The sequence below is a fragment of the Cyrtonyx montezumae genome, unplaced genomic scaffold (assembly GCF_038088225.1).
Source record: "Cyrtonyx montezumae isolate F1298 unplaced genomic scaffold, pur_monq_1.0 scaffold_3, whole genome shotgun sequence".
Lineage (NCBI taxonomy): Eukaryota > Metazoa > Chordata > Aves > Galliformes > Odontophoridae > Cyrtonyx > Cyrtonyx montezumae.
In genome coordinates, this window is record NW_027072034.1 from 113,343,540 (window position 1) to 113,367,930 (window position 24,391).

Sequence of the window (24,391 nt, forward strand, 5' to 3'; positions counted from 1 at the left end):
TTTGTAACTGGCAATGTCCACGCTCATTCAGCAGCTGATGCAAACTACTTCCTGTTGTACCTCTCAGCAAAAGTTAGATTCCAACTGAAGTGGGATCATTCTGAGTTATGATCCACTCAATCTCCTCAAGAATTTGAAAACCTTTGACTTCACATTCTACATTTAAAATAAGAATTGCATACAAATCACTATAGAAATTGTGACATCTCATTTCTATTAGTATGCTGTTTCACTAAGTAATACAAAACATAAGCTCCCAGAACCACTCTTGTGTAGAAGTCTCAAACATGTCAGTGATTGCTTTCAGGAGTATTACAATCCCACAGTAATAATACCAATAATCATAATCATCTGTTTAAAGAAGATGTACAATTCATTTCAGACCCCACAGCTATTTTCCTAACAACTGACTCACTGTGTGTCCTGCAATGATATTATTTTGCATTCACAGATTTGTCACAGCACAACACTATTGAAATTGCAAAAGCTTTCTAGTGAAGTATAACCTTGTTTTATTTTATCGTATTTTCTTTTTATTTGGTGTCACTGTGCTGTTAACACAAATATAGTGTTATTACAGCTTAAGTAAGGCTCCTCTTCACAAGTTCAGTTAACAATAGGAGATTCATCTGGAGAGTATTTTATTGTAATTATTGAAAAGCTATCTTTACATGAAAATCAAGAGGACGAGTAATGAATGTACATAACCTGGGCATTTCCCACAGGGTTACCTTGCTTGAAATATGTTATGGTGTCATCTGAATTATGCTGAAATATGTTTGTTATGTAATGGTAGTTCTGCTTGCAATTCTTTAATGTGCTCAGAGAAAATATCTGCACCCACAGATAATATGATCAGCCTACAGAGCCAGGAAAACAGCTCAAAAAAGAAAGATGCTGTTATTTCTATTCTGTCCCATGCCAGTATCTAAAAAAAAAAAAAAAAAAAGGATCCAGAAACAACATGAGAAATCCAGCCTAGCTAGTATCAATGCATGCATGAGGATGATTGTCCCAGATATTCTCAGACAGCTGCCATGAATACCAATCATGTACTGACAACCCAAGTTAAGTCTCTGAAAGTAAATACTTCAGTATAACATGAAATGAGACATAATGAAGCATTTGAGAAGGCTGTGTTTGAACATAGTACTGATGGTAAAATTTTGCAAAGGAAGTAAACTACAAATCAGATTCAACACACAGAAATGTTATCAGAATTAAAAAAAAAAAGAGAGAAAGAGAGAAAGAGGAAGAAGTTTCAGAATCTCCTTATCCTGGGTCTGTATACAATTTTAAATTTGCTGTCACTTTCTCCTATAAAGAAAATGTCCCCATCATTCAGACTTCACATCTCAGGCCAGAGCAACAGATTATTCATTCTGATACCTTAATTCTTCTTCTTCGCATCTCTGTCTAAGCTTTGGCCTTCACTGCCACATCTACTTCATCATTTAAGAAGTAGGCCACATACTGGCTTGTAGAGACTCACTGCTCTCTGCTGAGTGGGGGATTTCTGCACTGTGCTCCATTGTCTATACTTCAAGCATACTGAGTCTATTGCACTAAAGATAATGCCGAAAGACAGCTGATTCAATTGACTGTGTGAATTCATTGGGAAGGCTGGAGATTAATCTGAGGGGCAAGCAGCATTCTGTGTAGCTAAGAGCTGGACATGTGAGATGGCTAAGACTCAGCTGCAATGCAATGAAAGCATGAGTGACTAGAGCTGGTTCATTGACCATGAGGACTAGACAGGTTCTGCTTAGTAGGCAGAGATTATGTATAACATTACAAATGTCACTGTATGGCAGATTAGTACCATTTGAGTCATCTAAGAATATACCCAAGCTATTGACTGAAGAGCCTGGTTTATGGCAGTGCACATTCAACTTCAGTAAGTGCTGCTGCTACTATTTGTAACAAACTCAACAAAGTCATCTCTTTTGTTCACTAGTACCTCCCTTACCTGAGCCAACATGCAGAGAGCTCTTTGAAAATAAATTTAATACCTAACCTGAGCCCTCTTGATAGTACTAACTTTGTTGTAAGTTACAACTTAACTGTAACAGTTGAAGAAACATCTGTACCCTGATAGTGCTTCAGTCTGCTCTATATTACCATTTCACCAAAAGTCTGCCTATGGATTTGAGAAGCAACAAAAATAGCTGACATCTATGATAACACTGACTGTTATGGATAAACCTAACAATGGACAGAACCACTGTCTTGGCAAAATCCAGTGGTACTTTGTCCACCAAAAAGGTCAGTACCAATGAATAAAAATGGGCTAACACTGGTGACAAGATACCAGAGGAGTTTAGATCTTTTCCTGCTGGAAATTCTATATCACTTGGAGCTATCTCAAACTGTCTTTCAGGAAAGAAAAATAAAAGATTTACAGAAAGAACATTTATTTACTGAAAAATAAGTTTATTTTGTTAAAAACTTCAGTGTTCCTGTGAATTTTTTTTCAGAAAGGCTTCCTAAGTTCAGGGTAGATTTTTAGGTCAGAACCAGTGAAGGAGGTAGAGCCAAAAGCCAGTGACTGAGTCCCAGTGCAGATGAGGAAATAGAATGTGCATTTATGATATTTTATGATCTTTTATGATCTTTTATGACCAAGATTCCAACTCACTTTTCCTAACGAATTTTTAATATCTATACAAAGTAGAACACAGGAAAAAAAGACTTCATAATGTCATTAGCTGAGTATTTTCCTGAATTAATCCAGCTTCACATTCTTATTCTGAATGCGATGAAAACAGAGACTTGTTTTTTTTGGTTCTGGTTATTGGGATTGGGAGTAAATTCTAGTTCTCAGAATATTTTCTGAAAGATGACCAAAGCAATTGTTTAATAATTATGAGCATCACTGCTTTCTTATGGATAAGCTGGAACTGCACTGACAACATCTACAAACATAATGTTGTTAATTGAAAATTAACATTATCCTGAGCACTTTGATTGGTGCAGGTCCCAAAAGTGAATTATGAAGGCTCTGAGAAGCAGGGAATAATGACAAATTTTAATTTCTTAGTGTAAAACCTTCTTCTAAATCCCTGTAAATGTTAGATAATGACTATGTGAGACAGCACTAATACTATTCTTATTTAAGAGAAGATACAGTACTTCTTTGTTCTTTCCTATCACAGAAACTGTACTCCTGTAAGAGAGGGACTGGTGTTACCACACATATCCAAATGCTGGAGAAGATGGAGTTTATGAATAGTGTCTGTCTGTGGTCAGGTTCTTAAGCTAAATCTGTTTAGCTTGACCTAAATCCTCAGTCATGAATCATTAGCTCACATACAGAAGCCTGCAGTGGACAAAGAGATAAAGTTTATTCAATGCTTGAGGTGAAGGATGAGGGAGAACAACTGCATCTCTGTCTCCAGGCAAGCAAAAATCAAGTCTGTTGTCACCAAGGGTTGGAGATATGTGGTTCACATCACAGTACCTTATGGTGTCCATTCCAGACCCTCAGCATGATGCTCTGAGGACTATCTAATCTGTTATGCTGACAATCTCTCTTTGCTCCGTGGCAACTTGCTCACAGGCAAAAGGTTTACATTCTTACCTTCTCTTCATCAGCTAGAGTTCATCATCCTGCAATTTATTTCATCCTCATTAGTACTACCTTTTTCTAACCTTGGAAATATAAATTTGATAAGGCTGCAGGAATATGTTACATTCTAGACAAGCTAAAATCTTGGACAAATCTTATCAGCTGTTAAAAACATTACGTCTTCCTAATGCTGATTGTTATGTTCCATGCATAAAATTCCTCCAGACCTTGGCTCACAAGCTGGGAGTGAAGATATTCTCATTGACACCGGAGTCAACCTGTTTCCTCTTACTGCCATGACGGCTGCCAAGACTGGTATATTTCTCTCCCCTTTGACACCTTCAGGCAGTATCTTCATAAACAATGGAAGTAAAATGTGTCTCAATCCTTAGAAAAGGTCTAAAAGAGAAAATCGTGATGTGTTTTTTGTGGCTTATCTTCATTTATCACCCAAAAGAAAAGTTGATTCTGTGACAAGTTATTGCAGTATGAGATACATACATAATCTGTGCAGGACTCTTTTTGAGAAGATCCCTCCCTTCATTCTTCAGCTCAAGAAAGCAATAGGAGGCAGTAAAAACCACCTGACCTTCTTGTCTACAAACCAAGCATGAACATGAGTGTGTTGCTTTCCTCTGGTTGGTTCCTCTGACAGGAGGAGCTGCCATGGATATCTTGATCTTTCCATTTCAGTCCTCAGATCTGCTGACTTTTCAGCATTAAACATGGTTCACTTGAGCCATAAACCTTTGCTTTTCTGGAAAGGCAAATGTTCCCAGTGATGCTGAAGTTTAGTGTCTTATCAGAATAATGACAAGAGAAAAGCAATGAGAGATAAATTAGGCAAATTGGTTAGATATGTTAGTCTGAGAAAGACAATGACAATCTTAAGTGTGTTGCTCATCAGACTAATAAATTCTCAAATCTGCTCTCTTTAAATGCATATTATGAAGTATTTTTTTCCTTTCATAAAGAGACTGTCCTTTGAAAGTCTGCCCCTCAGTACATATTCCAGAAAAAATGTAACTTAAAATTCATAAGATCCCTACATCCCATAAATAATAATTTTGTGTGATATAAAAGGTCCTGAGAATGTATTTACATAAAGCCCAGTTCTGCTTTTTGGCACCTCTACATAGTTTACATTAACAGCAATGTAAGCCCTGCACATCCATTCCAGACCTTAATATAGCCCTAGGTAGTATCACATCATTTCATTGTAAATTATTTCTGTCTTTTAAGGCACAGAGCAAATTGAAGATAAATTATTAATAATAATACTTAGATCTTATCTTCAAAGCATTTTACTAACATTAATTAATTCCTGCACTCCTCTGAGGTAGGTAGCTGCATTATTACTTATATTCCTTACAAAAGAGAAAATTAAGACAAAGACAGAATGAGATTTGCTGCTGGATAAAAGATGCTGATTTCCAGGTGCAGCTGAAGGAGCATCTGAGATCAGCTAAAATGCTTCCTGACCCCAGCTATTTGCTATCATTTAATACAGAAGTTATTGTTTCTGCAGCAGACTATGCAGCATTGTGCAAGGTGAGGTCCTGCCCTAACCGTCTCTTCTGCAAGTATGGCACCTTTATTAAAAACTTTATTGAAACTTGTATTTGGGGAGAGAAGAGAGGATGTTAAGCAAAGTTTCCTAAGCCTTGCTCTGGAAATGTTTATCTCCAACAGTGAAAAGGAGAAGTCAGCTGAGAAGACAGCACTGTCCTAAACCATCACAGCTAGATCTATTGCAATTTACTTATTTGCTTCCTCAATTTCAAATCTGAAAGTATAATTCAGTCCAAAATAAGAAAAATAAATTGGACTTTCAAAGAAAATTTGTGGAGTTTTTTAATTATGGAATTATACTGTGGAATTTTTGAACATTTCAATGTTTCTTGTCTGAGATTGAAAAATTGTTCTGAATTTTGCATAGATTTTCTTCTTGTTTTACATTTCTCGCACCACATAAAAACTGTTCCTACTGCCACTGGTATATCAGAGATTGAGACAAAAAGCCACTGAAATATCTTGTTACTTGCCTGTTTATTTTCATTACTAAGGGCAGCTACACTGAAGTAATTAGAATATCTTATCTCTCTTTTTATTTGAATCAGTGTATCTCTTGGTTTTATTGATATCCACCATAATGCTTTATTGTGCTAAAATTGAAATAAGAGCTTGTCATTAATGATGTCATGAAAGAATGCACACAAAATTGGAACAGAAATATGACAAAAGCACAGAAGAGTTGTATAGATAGAATTTTTGTGCTTTAAACTGAAATTTGAAAATGGGATCATAAATTTTTTTTGTTTTAAAAACGCTTTCTCCTACAGTAATTCCATAGAGCTTGACATCATTTTCCTAGAATGAAAAAAAAAGGGAAATGAAAAGAGGAAAAAAGGGGGGAAAAAAAAGAAAAAAGGAAAGGAGGAAGGGGGAGAGGGAAAAATGGAAGGGGGAAGAGGGAAAAATGGAAGGGGGAAGGGAAGGGAAAAGGGAAAAAGGAAAAGGGAAAAGGGAAAAGAGAAAAGGAGAAGGGAAAGGAACTTAGTAATAATAATAAAAAAAAAAACCTTCTTCTAATGAAATACATCTGACTAAGGATATCTGCCAGGATTCTGTTCACACCTCTGCAACAAGCTTTGTTCTCCTTTGAAATTACATGGCCCTGTATCACCTCCTCTCATAATGAAGCCTCTATTAAGCAGCCTCAGGAAAGGAAATCTACACAGCAGTGGCCTCAGAGAATTGTAATATGCTTGTGACTCAGAGCTAATCTACTGATGCGACCAGATTTATCCCCTAAAATTCATATATAGGCAGGTGCATTACAGTTGGTATGTTCAACAGTCAGGAGTGTTGCTGAGCTCCTGGCCTTCTGTGGTTCAGCTCACTTACATCTAAAGTATGAGTTGGAGGTACCTCATTTTGTCCTTTGGGAAAGAAAAAATAAAAAAGGAAAAAGCCTTGGACAACTTCAGCGGCTCAGCTAAATACCTAAAGTTGATGATGCAGATTTTCATTATTAACTGCAACTGAAGCTGTTCAACTCCTGGCTGTGACCACAGGTGAAAATTTGAAAATCTTCCCTGAACTAATAATAAATGTGTCCCACTTGTGTAAAGGGCTCAGAAAAACGTTCCAGAGAGTCTAATTGCTGATAGATATCTGCTAATTAGTTATGTTTCTGAGGGTCAGCAAACTCAGCCAAAATCACTGGCGAGGTTCCCACTAGAACAGCAATAATTAGGGATCTAGGGAGTAGCTTTTTCAGGTATTATTGCTTTACACAGTGTGATCTGTTAGTTTTTCCAACTCTAATTAGGGAGAGCACTGAGTACATGCCTAAATCCATACCTGTTGAAGTCAGGCTTCAACCCATGCCCCAGAACTGAAGGGCTATCTGTTTGGGGGGAGAGACAATTTGTAAAGCCACTTTGAGATGACTGTCACCTCAGGGTCCATGGTCCCAAAAGCATCCCAGGGATGGAGGCTGATCATTTTCATCAGAAGAAACCCAGATATCTGGCATAAGGCTAGGGTAGCCTCTTCCCATCTATCTGCATCCCCCCAAACAGTCAGGTACAAAATAAATAGAACTACATTTACTTACCCCTTTAGTAGTTGCTCCAGTCCCTATTTCACTGGAGTGCAAACTGTAAGCTATGAAGACAGTACAGCCCTGATATTATTTTAAGTATTTGCTCTTCTTCCCTTTTCCCTTCCCTTCCCTTCCCTTCCCTTCCCTTCCCTTCCCTTCCCTTCCCTTCCCTTCGTTTGTTTGTTCATTTTATGCTCCAGGAGACCTTCTCAAAACTTTTATTCTCTAATTTTAAGGGGAGAACATGTGACTGTCACATACAGACTCAGTCCTTATAAATACCACAGCACAAGAGTCAGGAAGAAAAAGAAAGCCACAAAGTTTTGTTTGTTGACAATCTCGAGTGCGCTGAAGAGTATTTTTATACGACAGGATTTAGGAGTGTTTAAAACCAACAGCTACAATCTATCAAAAACCAGGAGTGAATTTTCAGTTTTCCCATGTGCCCTGACAGTGCCTCTGTTGCAGCAGAGTATAGCCATCTAACCAAGGCACTTTCTATCTTTGTCTAGATGTGTGATTCAGAAACTAAATGAACATCGTTTTGGTGTGACTGTCTTTCACCAGCTCTAAAGTTTAGTTTCATTATGTCCGTTTTGCTGTTATGTACAGCAGATCACACCATCATTTCCCACCTGTCTGAGATTTTTTAAGACAGGGAATATATTGTGTTTGCTTGGTGATTGCACGAATGGGATGATTAAATGCCACTTCTAATACTGAGACTGGATTGTTTAGCTCGGGGCTTCTCATAATAGCACCAGATGAAATGAAAATCAAACTTGGTAATGTGTACACCTGAATTTATTTTTGTTTGCCTAACAGCTTTAAGACTGTGTACAAAATCCATACCAAATCATATTTACTTCCCTGCAGTTGCTGAGCCTCTGAGGAGTGTGACAGATCCCAGCCAGACAACCTAAAAGCCTGACTATATGTCCACCTACCTACTTCAAGATTTTTACAGGGAGGAGTAAAGAATGAAAGACATCCATCTATATTGAAGTTGAGGCTATGTAAAAAGCTTTACGAATCTGTGTAGCCATCTCTCAGACTCACTTCAAATTTAGTAGCACCCACGGTATTAAAAGCCCGATTGGTACTTTGAGTCTCAAACAAACCAGAAAAAGATAAATTGCTGAGATGTGAATCTGTATAATTTCCATTTGATGCTCAGCATGTGGGCTGCTCTTGCATGGTAATGCAAAGAGAAATAGCAGTCAAATGAAAGAGAAAAAGAAGTAGAGGCACAGAGTGTAGGGAAAGGAAAATGTCATCCCCAGTCACACTTCAGCTTTATGTTTTGGGGTTCTATATCCACATGAAAATAAGTTTGCCTGAAAAAGGCCATATTCTTGATAAGTTCCATCTCTGTAACAGCTGCCAAAAAGAGCCATGCACTGTTGGCTCTCCCACATTGTAAGCAATGGTCAGAACTCACATTTGTCCCTTGTTCATCTCACTCCAGGCTTGAGCACACTGCCTGTGGCAAAGGCAGCCAAAGCCTCTCAGATCAGCCATCTTCCAGCAAACTGGGGTCAACATGGGGAAGGAGAGGGAATAGAGGGGACAAGACCAGGCTGCTGAACTGCTTATCTGTAGCTGAGATCAGATCAGATTGAGTAAAATGGCAGGGTATGTGAAGCCAAAGTCCCAGGCTCAAGCCTAGGATGAAAAGACAGCGTAAATATAAACCATTCAGAGCTGCTGAGCATCTGGTTTGCTTGGGAAATGCCAGCAGCACTGCCCTGTGCAGTGCACAAAATCTCTGAGTGTAAGTGTTGGAAACGTTTCAGGGGCATTAGCACAGAGCTGTGCTCATGCTGAAAAAGCTGGGAAAATTAGGTCAAGTAGAGATCCTGGTGGAATGAGTGAACTGCTTCTGGCATCAAAGCCATTACAGGCACTTCTTAACTATGTTATAATGTGGTGTGACATAGAAGTTTTAATTTTTGTCAATTCATCTGAGATTCAGCCTCCCACTAGCTACTCACCAGACCTCAGCAGATCAGGTAAGCAAAGAATGAGACCCCTTGAAACTATCATTGGAACAGTTCTTTTCTAGTCATCCTATTGCCAGTCATCCTATAGTCTACAGTACTGACATCATGGAGTGTTCTAAAACGTTCCTATAATTGATCATGACTAGAGAGCCATTCAGTAGTCACCAGTTAGCTTCATTAAAATATGTCACAGAATCATAGAAATTTCCAGGCATCACTAGCTGTTTTCACACAAGATTGAATTTAATGTTTTTTATCAGGGGCATTCAATAAAAGATAAAAAAGCTGATTATTCCCACTAGTCCCATTTTAAGGGAGGAAATGAGACACAGATTGATAATGTGACTTGGCATAGGTTACCCTGCAGACCAGAGACAGAGTTGAAAGTAAATCTGTGATCTCCTGAGTTCCAATCAGATCTGTCAGATCACAGTACCAAAAAGCTCAAATCAAAATATTCTTGTTTTAGCTAGGAAGATACACAAGCTGAATGGCCAAGCAGTGTCTTGACAGGGAAAAAAAGTTTGCTTCAAAGTCTAGAAGAGAACCATCTTATAATAATAAAAAATAATTGACTGTCCAGAATGTTTGTTTCTCTCAAAGTCAGTTTCTCTTCACTCCTTTACAAGCCTGTTTAAGACTACAGCCTCGCCTCCTTCTTACACCCCCCTCCTTCTTCATTTTTATGAATACTCCTCTTAACTGTCTCATGCAAGAACCTTTTTTTATCAGGCAAGGTCCCATCTTCAATCATGTCTGGATACATTTGCCACCATAAAACAATTCTGATCAGAGAGACATTAATAAAGCCACCTTCCTTTAGTTTATTTGCTCTTTACCATCTCGACAGGGTGCACTGAACTGCATGATAGACATTTACAGCTGTCATTAGAAAAGAAATGAGGACTGTAATACAGTCTCATTTTTTGTCTTTCACTCACATTTAAGACTGCAGCAAACAGAATCCAAGACGCAGGAAACAGAATCAGGGCACTTTGATGGACTGAGTCCCCAGCCCACCTTTATTTGGTCTCTAGTGAGGTCATCATAAACCCTCCAAGGATATAGAATCTCTCACCTTTATTTCCAGCGTCACATTGGGATGAAACTCTAGGCAATGAGTAAAGTGAAGGGAGATGTCCATTTTCCACCTCCTGTGCATGGTAACTTTATTCTTCTCTTCAGTTCACCCGCCTTTATTGCCACTAACTCTCCAATGACATTTCTCAAATTCTAAATTGTCTTCTATTCCTGGGTTTTGTTTCACAGCAGCCTCCAATGTAAAAGGGAATTAACAATGACACTCCTGTGACATTTACAGCTGATATCACGTCCTGTGTTGTAAACACCACAAAGGACAAGCAACGACAGAAGGAAATGAGGGCAGGGGCTGGCAGTGTTTTCTGAGCAGCAGCTGGCAAAGAGTAAGTGACAATTTTTCTGATGCTCAGCTCCCACCATCAACTCCTTCTTTACCTCCTGTTGCGTATGAAGGGCCAGCTAATGAAGAAAGAGGAAAAAAGGCAGACACGGAAAACTGTGAAAGCTGCTTCCATGTCTTCAAAATAGATTTAATACTGAAATGATAATATTAAATCTAGCAATTTTTAAAACTGGAGAAGGGAATAAAGTCATCTCCAAGCATGTCCCTAAGCTTTGGGAAAGAAGCTACATTCAAGATTTTGTTTTCTTTTCTTATTGCTGTGGGACTAGGTGCCTCAGTATTTGCCAAGCAAGAATGAGAAGAATAGTCAAACAGTAACAGTACTATTAGATCCGATTTGGGAAAATGCAGGTAATGATGGTAGGGCAGAGAATAATCTTGGAGAGGAGTATTGGAGAGAATAAATCAGGGAAACAATAGCATCAATTAAAGCTGTAGAAGGAACGGTGAGTGCCATGAGCATGGTAGAGCGGAAGGCGCTTAGAAGTGATGATGGTGAAGCAGGAAAGGGTCCTGTACTGACACCAGATCTGGTGCTGTTAATAGAAGACTTTTGCTGGCCCCCAGGTTAGCTAGGCAACCTGCTTCCTAGAAGACAGTCTAGCAATTATGCTCTTTTTCAAAAATGGTCTCAGTGCTGGGGCACTATATGCATTTTGAGAGACCATTTCCTTCATGCAATAGTACTTCTGGAAAGTCTGCCCTGACCTTGAAAAAATGTATGATACATTGGTAGTAAAAAAAAAAATCTCTCCCCAGAGATCAGAAAGGTAGCAAATAACTGAGAAGAGATGGAAGATCAAATGAAAAAATCAAGGTCTGTTTCTCATTAGTACACCCTGAAGAAACAAGGAAGAAATTGGAGCTGGACTGAGGAGCGGAGCCACTATACTATGATTTTTTATTTTTTTTTTAATCATGAGGAAATGATGAGGAAAATAGTAGAAACCCTATCCCTTGGATCTACTTGAATAAAGTATTTGTTAATGAACCAAGAAAAATCTAACATTAGGAAGATGTACTGGGTAACCTATTTAGTCTCTTATATCTATCTTTGACTAACTACTTTAACAGATATGTTTGCTATTTAACCTTTTGAGTCTACAGAATCAGCTGTCCACCTCCTTTAAACTGCTGTTGTTTTATTGACTCAGTGAAACTAGGCCAATTTTTATCATTTGGATTGGCCTGTGACTCCTTTTCAAAAGGGCAGGAAAGGGAAGAGAAGGGAAGGAATGGGAAGGGAAGGGAACAGGAAAAGCAGAACTTATTCTTTTCATCTATTGTCATCATTAAACTCAGCATTATTTTCCAAAAGTATTTTTCATCATATGTATATTAGATTCATTTGTTCTCATCTTGATCAATAGCAAAAATGAGAAACAAGTCTGCAAATGCACAGTTTAACCTGACAGTTACATACCAGAGGGCAAAGTCAAGAACAGAATTCCATTCTGGCATTTGTAAGAATGGAGAAGAGACAAAGATGCTTTCACACCCATTTCTGAGAAAAGTGAAAGAGCTGCTCTCAGGTGTATTTGTAGCTGTAGATAATCAAATGATGGATGTAGTCTATTCACTAACTTGATCTTTATATTAATTATAAACCAACTATAATCCACCAATCCACTTGGCTTCTTTTAAGCTCCAGTGGCAGGGCGAAGGGCTGTGGTCAGGCTTCAGGCAGACTTCAGGCAGAGACCAAAAGGAGCAAGAGCTCTGCAAAGCACTATTTTTGCAACACCATAGGCAAGTTTTAGTCCAGATTGTTCAGTGGCACCCTGTGTTTAACTCTGGGAATAGTTAAAACCTATCTGGCCCTTGGATGGAAATGGCAAGATCACAGAATTACAGAATCATATGAGATTGGAAGTGACCTCTGGAGAACATCCAGTCCAACCACCTGCTAAAGAAGGTTTCCTACAGTAGGTTCCACAGTGAAGTGTCTGGGCAGGTTTTGAGTATCTCCAGAGAAAGAGCCTCCATCAAAACTATGAGCAGCCTGTTCCAGAGCATTTTCATTCTCAGAGTAAACACATTCTTCCTCATGTTTCTTTGGAATTTATTCTGTTTCAATTTGTGCCTGTTGCCCCTTGTTTTGTATTTAGGCACCATTTCAAAGAGCCAGGCCCCATTCACTTGACTCCCTCCCGTAAAATTTAAATGCATTAGAATTAAATGTACATGGTTTAGGAATATGACCTTCTTGGGAAAAAACATCAATGAGAAACTGAAATAGAGAAAGACCAGCGGCATTCTTAAAGTCAAAGTATTTCAAGTCCTAAAGACAAATCCCCTATGGAGAGTAACACTTGAAGAGTTGCTTTGACATCTGTTCTAACAACTCCCCCGAATTTCCCAGTTTTCTGTGATGAACTTATCTTCTTCGAAAGCCTTGCTGGGAAAAGATATTCTTCAAATTGTGCTAACCGACCCCTGCCAGCCTCAAATAGGAGGCTATACCATCAGTAGTGAGGCATGCTTTGAGTTCCAGCATACTGATCCAGATAGCATAACCCCTTCCTCTAGAAAGAAAAAGGAGGGGATAGCAAATGGAAGGAAGCAGAAATAGTTCACCTTTCTGAAAAAAAAGAAAAGAAAAGCATTTGTGGAGGTTACAAAAACTCCTTAGAGCCACAAAAGAACCTCTTTGAAATTTCAGAGAAGTGCTCTAGGCTGGAACCTGCTATTTACATGTAGTACCTGCACATCCCATTAATACAGATAGTAGAAATTCAGTGTATAATATTTTTCCACTAAGCAGAACAGGCAGTAGGCTTGAAATGCTTTGAGCCAGCCATAAAAGTGTAAAATTGTTGGCTGGAAATAGAGCATTTCCATAACTGAGTCACTGCCTGCAAAGAATTGGTGGCTCTTTGTCCAGCACTTAGGAGGCCAAGCACGGTAATTCCCACTATTATGGAGCTCAAGAGGCTGTTAGGATTTTCCATGGGAATCCCAAATAGCAATGGGAACCTGCACATGGCTTCAAACATGCAGAAGGAATAAGAAATTGCAAAGGCAATTTTGAACAATATGCTGTCCTGTCTCCTTCCACCCAAAACTTTCCTTCCTCTGTTATCCCCTCCAGATCATCAGAGCACCAAAGAAAAAGCCTCTTACTCTAACTATATTTAGAATTAATTCCAATGGTTTGGGCCTTCTTAAACAAAATGAGACAATCTGTTACTGCACTGTTTCTAATAAAGAGACCACATATTGGAGGTACTATAGGTATTTCATTTCTCACTTGCTCTTTGATAGGCAATAGAAGAGAAGAGACAGGAGAAGCTTTTACTCTCTTCTGTGGATAAGCAATTCTAATTCTCCAAAGTTATTGAGACAGTGACTGTCATGGGAAGAAAATTCACAAGTCCATAAAGTTTTCATTCTTATATCAATTTTATAGTCAATTTTGGAGATGGTAAGGCTGAAGAGAGAAAGCAACAGAAACAGTATTCTTAAAAGAGGATTCATATCCATTCAGGCTGATATCCCATCCTACCCTTCCTCAGCCCCTAATATTCTTAACATGCTCCCAGCACCGCTTTAAGTATGAAAACATTGGCCATTGTCATCCATCATTGCAATTCAAATATTTGGAGAGTGAGGTGGACTGAGGGGATGTCTAACACTAAAACTTACAGAATTTCATACCTCTGCCCTCCCCTGGTTTGACAGAAACCAGAATTCCAATGGTGTCAGCACAGGGATGACCTGAGCCTTACTGCTGCCTGAGACACCTCTCCCAGGATTCATGGTCCACATTTCTTTTCCAGGGTTCACTATACAAGTTCAGATACACAAAATTATCATACATTATCCATCACATAAACTCAACAATCTCATGTGGTCTCTCAGATCCAAAGTTTACAGTAAAGTGTACTTTTCTTATTCTCCTGCCTCCTCAGCTGAAATTAGTGCACCATCTAAAGTTCTCACTGAGCTTATGGTCAAACGTGCTCTAACAGCCACATCAGATAACATGCAGATGCATTCATTTGAATGACTCCCTTGCCCAATTCCAAACTGCTGGCTGATTGTAATCCCTTGCTGCAGGGACTGGGCACCTAGGACACCCTCTTGGGAAGTCCCTTTGTAAATGTTGCCAGTAGAGAGGAGGTTAAAGAGACCAACAGTGTGGTGGCCAGATCTAGCTGTGACTGGAATTGGCAAGGAGAGCTAGCCACAGGGCTGAAGTGAAAATTAATTCTATTTTAAGCTGCCATTTTTAACCTCTCATTCTTTGATGTGCATTTTTGTGAAGCTGAAATTGCTTATAAACTAACATGGAAGGGGAAGCAGGGGGGTGGAATTGTTTGTTTACTTAAAGACAAGAAGAGACATATCTGTAGAGTTTTCTGATTGCACAGTCATTGAAGATTGTGTTTACAGCATCATAAAATGGGGAAGAAGGCTCATTGAAGGGGGACAGTGCAACATTCTCTACCACTCAGCCATATCCTGGAAGGACAGATTATTATGGTACTACAAGCATTTGCGCGTGAACACCAGGATCATTGTACAGCAGCACTCTGTGGTGATGGATCTCATGATTGTTCATCTATTTTCTATTTCAATATGTAAGCCACTCTCACCTCCCTTTTGTAAGCCATCCAGGAGGACAGAATTGGGATTTCACATAACAGAAACACAAGAGTACTGCATTATTGAGTAGGAACCAGCATACCTCTGAGGTTATGTTATTCTACTGTTAGAGTTGAACCAAGGAGAAAGACGAAGACCTTTTGCATGCAGAAACACTTTTGACTAACCAGCTTGAGGATCCAATTCTTCATGCTTCTTTATGAACACTCTTGTAAAAGTAGTCCTGGTTCACTTGGTTAGTCTAATGGAAGTCAAGGGTACTGCCCAGGAAAGCATTGCAGACCCACCCATAGGAACTGCTGCCACATCAGCTTCATTTCTGCTAATGAATCATCAGAATCCAAGCAGCATATACAGTTCACTAGTTGGGGGTTGGGGGAATTCTCTTTGTTCTGTTCCTCATTTGTTCACCACACTTTCAAAACTTCCACACTAATCAGGAAAAACAAAGCAGACCTGTTCCAAATGCTTAGTTTTGCACACTGGCTGGTGGAGCTGTGAACACACTGGCCTATAATTAGACAGCTTTCAAAACCCTGCTTTTCCTTCTGTTCCTTTCCCACCCCTTTCTAATAAACCCACTCTCTCCTTTCTCACTGAGGGGGATCTGGAGCTGCCCTCCAGGCATGCATTGCTCCCCATTAGTGTCAGTGGGAGTCACAAGAGCACATCAGGGGAGGAACAAACCCTTAAGGAAAAGAAACCTCTGACAAAATCCAGCCACCCCATGCTAGGGCTCTGTATGAATTCTAAGCACTCAGATATAAAGGAAATGAGGGCATATTTGCCCAAGAACTTCTCTGAAGTACAAAAATGTCTGCTTTACTCTGTTGGCTCTGTACATGATGAAAACTTCGGATAAGGTTTGCTTATGAACAGTATTCAGCAAAATGGCATCCTTATCCTATTCCTGCTGAAAATGGCACAGGTGTAAAAGACGCAGGTCATCCCTTTCCTGGTGTTTTGTTTTATTAACGTATTTAAATAATAGTTGAACTCATACTATGAACCACCTTTCAGTCTTATCTGTTCCTATGGTTACTCTAATCAGCCTGTGTATACTGAACTATTTTCCTTCTCTCAGATCATTTTTCTCTGCTTTAGACGTAGTAAAGTACCATATTTCTACCAGGTCAGCAAGCTACAGATCATGGCATTTCCCTGCTTTGGCTCCAGTATCTGATGGAGATCAGGTCACAGAAGGCTAAGAAAGAAGTTGGTTTTGCACTAATGGAGAAATATGTATAGTTACAGTCAAAGCAACAGTCCGCTGAAATTTGTAGTTCATTCTGGTATGGAAGAACAGCTGCTTAAAACAAATAAAGGGCGTAACATTCGTATGGTTCATGGAAAAAAGAGTAAGAAGTAACTGGCATGGGGATCCTAAGCACCACATACATGTTAGTGGATTTCTCTATGTCACCAAAATACTGCTGAAATTTGGAGTTGAGGTTTCAAAGCACGCGCTACACACCTGAGCTCACTAATGTCATTCAGCAATGCAAAGGCTCTGCACAAGCACAAACAGACAGCAATTGGGAGAGTGATTTCAGGACAGAATAGCACTGTAATTTCCCATTTTCTTTTAGGAAAAAAGAAAAACAACCAACCAAACAACCAAACAAAGAAAACAGAATAAACTTTCTATCCTTTTACATCTACTTTATATCATATACCTAAAACAGTTTGCACCTGCTTTAGCAAACACCCCACTGAAGGATTCTTGCATAAGACAAATGGGTCTTTCAGCTTCAAAACAGTAAGGAGAAATTATCTTCAGAAGAAAACGTCAGTCTTCCAGAGACAAGAAACTGCTATTTTCACTGTATTTACCTTTATTTAAAAGGAGAAATCCTGTTTCTCCTGTATGGAAGACCAAGTCTAAGTTCTGCACACTGGTGAGCAGGTGAAATGTAGACAGACAAAAGCAGCCTAATGAACAACCTAATTTTTGTCTGAGTGAAACATGAACTTTCTTTTTTTTCTGTATGTTACAAACTGAACATTGAAGCAATACCACCTCCTAATTACTGATGGTTCCCAATTAATGAAGGATTAACAATCTCCATATGAAATCACACAGAAACACGGGCCTCTGAATACCCCAGCATGAAGAAGACAATCAACCAACCTCGTTAGTTAAACTACATATTAATCTTCATTCAACCACATGCAAAGGGAACCAACCCCATAGCCTCTCTCCTCCTGAGGGGAAGATCTGAAAGCCTTTTGTAGGTCTCTCTACTGCATTCCATCTCTGCTTTCTAATGTTGGAGTAATTCTTGACTTCTATGGAGTTCTTCCAGATCTACATCACACAACTTTGGATCTCAGTACTCATTTTCTGGATTAAATGGAACAACAGTTCTGATATTTGTTCATTCCTTTCAATAGAAGAGGATAACTTTGTTGTGTTATTAACGTGCCAGTAATTAAGGATTCCAAGATGATGTACTAATTTCTCTCTCTCACACACACTCTTTCAAAATGTTATCAGCAGTAATTGAATTAACATCTTTTCTTTCCCCGTTCCCTTTGGGAGTTTATTAGGCTTTCGTTTAGTCATTTTCTCATTTCACAAATAGACACACATTTTCTTTGATTCTCTGAAAATTTGCTACAGACTCAAAAATTTTAGATACCTTCCCCCCACACTCACCCCTCAACCCCCTCTTGAAACACAGAGGTTCTTTCAGAACCCTCCTATTTTTTGAAACTGTTACAATGAGAAGGCAAAACCTTACAAGTGACACTCTCCCCTCCTTCACCAATTTCCTCCACCCCCAGAAACAGGTCTAGATAATTCTTCTGATAACAGGATCTTTCATGTAGACGCTAAGATGTCTGAAAATTAGACAGATTTAGGAGTGTGAATTACTACTATGAACTCTAAGGAAGTCTAAAAGTCATGCTAAGGACAGTTTATTGCTTGCTGAGCACTTCTATTTGAGATTTAAGCTCAAGCTATAGGAGATTATAAAACAATTGATGTGGTTGTGCTTTTTGGTTTGTTTTTTTTTCAGCATGATGAAATGTATAAAACAGAACAAGTTAGGAGATAGCAGAGAATTACTCATTTTATGTTTTATTCTTTCTCCTTCTTCTACTTCTTCTTTCTATTATTTCCATGGCTTGTTAAAATATTTAGTTCCAAGAAGAGAGGTTGAGTACGGAGGCTGAATGTTAGTATGCAGAGCTTAGTCTAATTTGTCAGTGGGTTGAAAGCCTGAACCACAGCCTGAGGATTTTTGATTTCAATCCTAGACCAGTAATCACCAAACCTTGGTGCCATAGCAGCAACAATACTGAAATGGTTATGTCACAAACATTTTGTTTCAGTTTTCTCTCTTCATCTGTAACATGCATAGGGTTCAGGATCCAACTCTGGCAAATCCTTAATTTTAAGAGGCTAGATAGTTGTGTACTCTAAGATCATGATGTTTTAGCCTCAGTTTCTTCCATTTTTATTATGTATAAGAAACTCAAAAAAAAGCTCTTGTTTATGAACTTGAAATATTAATATTTATTGTTCACCAGCTGACCCTGTTTTTCAAGGGGCTCAGCTGTAAAAAATGAGGATGACACATGATCCAGACATCGAATCATAATCCTAAGGTATTAACCTTGACCTGCAACTTCAGATTGTCCAAAGACAATTCCTAGTTCATGCCTGAAACTGAAAATAATGGTTATCCATTAATCACCATACTCTGACAACACAACTCATTTCTTTTTTCCTATCCCTTTGCTTTCTGCTGCATTTTATCTTTCATCTGCATTTATTTCCCTGTCTTTTTGCCTGGGAAAACAAATTTGCTGAAATCTATGATCACAGTGGTAAAATCAGAGTGTTTGGTTGCAAGCAACTTGAAGATGCTTAAATGAGAAGAAGAGCTGGCAAAGAAAAACCCAAAACAAACAAAACAACCTATGTTTGTAACTCCCTTGTGTGTGTAAACTCAAAAAGGAGTAAATCTGTAGTTTTCTGTGTCTTTGAATTGAGCTTGAGATCATAAAAGTCATTCTTGCTTATGTTCCAGGTCAGATGGAAGGAAGGAAAAGCATCCAAAGGCTGCTGCCACTGCCAAAGAAAACTCAGGACTGTTTCAGGGAAACGATATTTTGCTGGATGCCTGGAAGGACAAACTTGAGGCAGCTACAGCTTCCACTCTTTGCTAAGAATATCTATCCTATATAGTCTGGTGTAACATAGACTTATCCAACCTATTTCAGGTTTGGAAGCAGTCCATCTGTAGTAAGACAGAGCTCCAGGCAGACTAATGCATGTGATATGTTGTCTGTGTGCTTGAGGTAGGAAATAACTCATGCCGTGGTAAACTTGCATTACACAAATATTTATGCAAACTATTTCAAGTGCTTGGGCAGTAATAAATTGCTATCATTTGGTCTGTTAGAGCCTGATAAACAGCCTGTTGTTTTGTCAGGCTAGATAGCTACTGGTGATTCAAATAAGAAAAATAAACCCAAAGCAATTCTTGACCAGGCTGACAGTGGAGTTGAATTTTCACATGTCTACTGATAGGCTGCAATAGGATGTACATACTAAACTAGTATTTTGTGCCTTCTTTTTAACATGCCAGTGTTTCACCTTCAAGAGTAGAATGATTTCCCCAGGAGGTAAGGGGGATGAGGGGGATGAGACTTGTAGAGTCAAACTATTGTTTGAACTGAGCCACATAAGGTACCTATAACTATAGAAAGAGACCAGTTCTGGGTCATGGGGAAACCCAAAAGCTGGTATAGAAAAAAGGGATACATCAAAGGAACATATGCAGGATTTTTATACAGGATTAAATTATTAGTCTTGTAATTTGACCATTGTACAGGTTATGCTGGTTATTCAGGAGTAAGATTTTCTACGATTTTTTAAGATTTTCTATTTTCATTCCACTGAAACAAATACTGTGTGTAGGACAGAGGAGCTCTCTGCTGAAGTACAGAAAGGAGAGGGGGAAAGTCCATGAAGACAGAATATGGGATTTTTAGTCCAAATGGAAAAGGTAACTCACTGCCTCCACTGCAGCCTCATTTTGTTTACTTTTATGCAAAATGCAGCTTGCCCTCCATTAATTTGATAGACACAGGAGATTTCCATGGAAACGTCAGGACTCCATTTCATTTAAACCCTGATTCCCGATTTTCTTGTCAAGCAGAAATCAATGTGTTGGAAATGGGAGAAATGTTCAGAATACTGCTCAGAGATATTGCCTGTGCAGAGTTTTTCAGAGCAGTGCAGTGCTCTGCCATATCACCATTCACCTCAGCATGATCCTCCACTCTAGACTTCTTTCCTTTTTTCCTTCTATTTAGACAGTTTTGTTCTCAGATCCACTGCTAACTTTCTCTGCCTAACCTCAGAAGCAATTATTATCCCTGTCTGTGGGGTTATACACAGTGCCTGGGTAACTGCTCCAGCTCTCTGCTCTCCACCTAAAATCAGGGGCATTCATGCAGCTGAGAAATCAGGTTTATTTATAAACACACACACACATAAAATCTAAAATACCCTGTGAATTGCACAGAATTTTTTAGACAGGTACTTTCTCATGTGCAACCAGTGGTAAAAAGGAGACTAGAAATTCCTATAGAATACTATAACCCAACTCTTTTTCCAGTTTATCTTACATACCTTGAGCTAGTATATTTTTTTCTGAAAGTATGGCTAAGGATCTTTAGGATCTTTCTGTGCAGACCACTGTGTAGAAGTATACAAGGTTACATGTGCAGACTAAATGAACATGGCCTCTGGATTCTGCACAGGTGATACCTATATAACAGCATCTCTCAGGCTTCAAAGCCTGTGAGACCCAAGGCTAAATACCTAGAAGGGATCCAGAATGATACTGTCATAAATTACTGCCAATGCTTCACCTTTGGCTGGGATAATGGCAGAAGTACACACACCCTAATCGCCCCAAAGGTGTTTCTGAAAAGACACTTTGTATTTAAAGACTTGTTCACCTTCTCTGCATATATTATGTCTGTCTTTAGTTGCTGGCTAGTTGAACCTCTGCATACTGTGGGAAAACACATAGGTGCTCCTTCATGGATATCTAAAACAAAACAATTTATCTTTCAACATAGTTGCAAAGCAAAAATAAAGTCAGACTGCTAGTTTATTCCTGTCAACCTCACTTCAGCATTACAAATTATACTTTCTGCCTGGCCTGTCAATCATGAGCTGTAACACATACAGGAAGGTGCTTTCTCTTGATGAACAAACATTTCCAGGATGGGAGGAAGCAGGTGGAACCTGACCAGCCTTAAAATCAGCTTGGGAAGGCTTTATGCAACAACGAAGATATCGCCTCAAGAAATTGCAGCACCAAGGACAGCAATCAGCTCAGAAACGAACTGGAGGCCATACTGAAAAAAAGAGAAAAAGAAAAAGAAAAAGAAAAAGAAAAAGAAAAAAAAAAGAAAAAGAAAAGAAAAAGAAAAAGAAAAAAAGAAAAAGAAAAAGAAAAAGAAAAAAGAAAAAGAAAAAGAAAAAGAAAAAGAAAAAGAAAAAGAAAAAGAAAAAGAAAAAGAAAAAGAAAAAGAAAAAGAAAAAGAAAAAGAAAAAGTAAAAGAAAAAGAAAAAGAAAAAGAAAAAGAAAAAGAAAAAGAAAAAGAAAAAGAAAAAGAAAAAGAAAAAGAAAAAGAAAAAGAAAAAGAAAAAGAAAAAGAAAAAGAAAAAGAAAAAGAAAAAGAAAAAGAAAAAGAAAAAGAAAAAGAAAAAGAAAAAAAAAGAAAGAAAAAGAAAAAGAAAGAGAAGGGGAGGGGAGGGGAGGGGAAGGGGAAGGGAAAGGGAAAACCACAATGGAGACAATTCCTAGACACTGTCCAGATGTGCTTAATATCAAATATCGTGGAAGGTCATTCCCCTTTATTTACTATGATAGCCTATGGCACCGATAGGAAAAGGCCAGGTCATCTTTGCCCTCTGCAGTCTTCATGTCCTGACTCCAAGATGTGCAGCTCTTTGAGTCTGTTCCCAGCAGCAGGATTTCCTGTGCTGAGGACTGGGCTTCTGAATATTTTTCTTGAAGTATCTCTGTTGCGTGAAGTCCTACAGGAAAGACAGCTTCCCCTTTCCCATAAAATCCGAGCTATTCACTATTAAGAGTATCATATTTTAATAATCATCTTACTGCATAATTATAATTTCATTAGAGTGTGGGGATCCAACTGGGAGCAGGTCTTCATGGTCTGGAGGCTGTGCTGGGAAGTAAAAACAGGTCTATACCTAAGGAACTTTGCTTAAAATGTTAAGCATGGAGAGAGAAATGCTCAAGTTTTGGTGAGAATAAGAAGGAATAGTTTAACCCAAATTTGCTGGATTAAAATACAACTGAAAATAAGTACTGAATTGTCAAGGGGAAATTCTGCAGGTCTCTGCAGATCAGCAGTCATAGTGTAGAGCTGACAGAATTATTGTCTTTAGCACCAGCATTTTCCTAGCTTTGCACTTCCAAGTTATTTTTAAGCTGGGCTTTTGTGGGATAGAATAGTTGATATCTACCCATTAAGCCATGATCTGAAACATTAAAACATCCTTAAATTCAATGTCTGATGGAATGGATTTCTGTTTCCACTGTGATAGTATGAGATAGCCTTTTGCATGGAGGGGCAGGATATGCCAAGCAGTGCCTTTGCATTCAGAAGCATCCCATTTGAATTTACCAAGAACATGTGAGCGGAAGTTATGAGGAAGGAGACTAAGCTACATCAGGGTTTTTGAAATCCAAAGGTGTTCAGTAAATCTTTTTTTTTTCTGTTCCCTAGCCACTGAAACTACCCAGGTCTGCTGCCATCACATAATAACCACTCCTAGAAAACTTTATGCTTCCTATGTACTTCAGAGGTAGCCACAGAAGATACGCTATAATGCACAGGATTATGAGACTGTTATTGAGTTAATTGAAAAGAAAGTTATCAGTAATTAAACAAGCAGTCCAAGGAAACCAAAAAGAAATTTCCTGAACGGTTTGATAGCTTCCTTTAATACTCAGAGGAAGGTCACAGAAACCATATTGCCTAAATAGAAAATGTTTTGTGGGGTTGTCTTTTAAGGATCACTTTCTTAAAAGGGTAGTTCTAGCATCGCTGTCAATAAAATAGAACTTCAGACACTTCCCAGTTGGGGGTGCACAAGTGCAGAAATGCTGATAAATGAGGGATTTTCCTATGAATGGTGGCTAATCACTAGATTCTAAGTACCCTAAGCAGATTCTAAGTATAAATAATAGATTATAATTTATATAGAGATACCTCTTATATATAAATGGCCACTTTCCAGAATCATGTGTGCTTGAAATTTCAGATTGGGGATATTGTTTGATTAATCCTGAAAGCACTTCACTGTATATTTCCATTTGAATTTTGAATGTAACAAGCTGTGTCCTTTTGACATGGACCTGGGTATCTTTAAGAGACCTCTGTTGGCAGAGCAGATAGGTTGTCTGTGACGTATCATCTGCAATTTGGGCAGACAGTCTTCATGGACACCAGTATCACATTTGATCTAAGAGGGACCATCATCTAGCCAGTCTGGCATTTCAGTGGAATAAGACATATCATCTGGTGCAGATAATGCTCCGTTACACTTACAGCAGGTATCTAACTGCTGTCTTCCAGTGCATTAGATAAAGTTCAGGTGGTTGTTGATTTATTTATAATGGTTTAATTAGCCTGATAATTAGATTGTTTTTGTTTATATCAAATTAAAGTAAATTGGGTTAATTTTATTTTATGTTAAACTTCCACTTAATTATTTGATTTATCAATTAAAGCATGTAAAATTGGAAAATGGGAATATAGGACGACAGAATGTTTTTGTCTCTGGAAATTAGGATCAAGTCTTTGAGGAGTTCTGGAGAAAAGAAGATTCAGCAAGTGTCCTGATGACAGTGGATAAATAGAATCATTGGTTATACCAATGCCTGTGATACCCACCTACAGAGGAAAAAGAGGTTGGGCTTGTGAAGATTTTTTGATGACTAACACTGCACAATGTCATTTATTTTTCAATACTATATATACTTGCTTGCATTCTTAGACACATTTATGGTGCAAAACGTTTAAAACTTCATACCAAAGTTTCTAATAATGACAGAAAGTCTGGGACACAGAAATAATAATAAGAGAAAAGTGCT

The 24,391-nt window shown here is 38.5% G+C and overlaps 1 protein-coding gene across 1 annotated transcript in view; it reads right to left on the reverse strand.

The window, feature by feature from the left end:
- HMOX1 (heme oxygenase 1) overlaps positions 1-20,666 on the reverse strand; it is a 456,522-nt gene extending 435,856 nt beyond the window's left edge. Inside the window, exon 1 of the mRNA XM_065743064.1 lies at positions 20,662-20,666. The gene's annotated coding sequence lies outside the window, so the exon portion shown is untranslated. The remainder of the gene's footprint in view (positions 1-20,661) is intronic.
- Positions 20,667-24,391: the final 3,725 nt, after the last annotated feature.